This window comes from Trachymyrmex cornetzi, unplaced genomic scaffold (genome assembly GCF_001594075.2).
Source record: "Trachymyrmex cornetzi isolate Tcor2-1 unplaced genomic scaffold, Tcor1.1 scaffold1702, whole genome shotgun sequence".
Taxonomy (NCBI): domain Eukaryota; kingdom Metazoa; phylum Arthropoda; class Insecta; order Hymenoptera; family Formicidae; genus Trachymyrmex; species Trachymyrmex cornetzi.
In genome coordinates, this window is record NW_017296313.1 from 64058 (window position 1) to 64629 (window position 572).

The following is a 572-nucleotide window of genomic DNA, read 5'->3' on the forward strand; positions in this document are numbered from 1 at the left end:
CGCTGTCTCACACATTTGTTACTAGTATGAGTGAGATACCCCGGTGTCTCTCGCTTGCCAATATTCATAATAATACTTTTATTATGCAAAATGTTTTAATTATGCATAAAAATTTTTGATATTGTAAAAAATTGTTGTGTATAATTACAACGTTACGTGTAATTTTGAAACTCATTGTAATAGAACAAAGAAAATTTAATTTGGCTAAAAATCACTGGTCAATTACGTTAATTTATTTAAGATTTTTTCAAACATTTCTATTAATATTTAGATTATATAATTTCGTTACCAAAAAGCATGGAAACTTCTTTGGTCGACAATTATACTTCTTGATGGATACTTGGAGATTCTGTATCATGATATTACTGAGGATGGCTAAAATGTATAGCCGAAACGTCCAGACAATGATATAATTACGCATCTTATGGTTTATTAAATACCTTTTTACAAAAATTTTTGCGCACTTCTTACTGCACTGATTTCTTTTTAGCTAAATTAAATTTTCTTTGTTCTATTACAATGAGTTTCAAAATTACACGTAATGTTGTAATTATGCACAACAATTTTTTACA

At 27.4% G+C, this 572-nt stretch overlaps 1 protein-coding gene across 1 annotated transcript in view; it reads right to left on the reverse strand.

Moving 5' to 3' along the window:
• Positions 1–572, reverse strand: part of LOC108759155 (putative nucleoside transporter YegT) — a 5983-nt gene that overhangs the window by 4931 nt on the left and 480 nt on the right. The window lies entirely within an intron of this gene.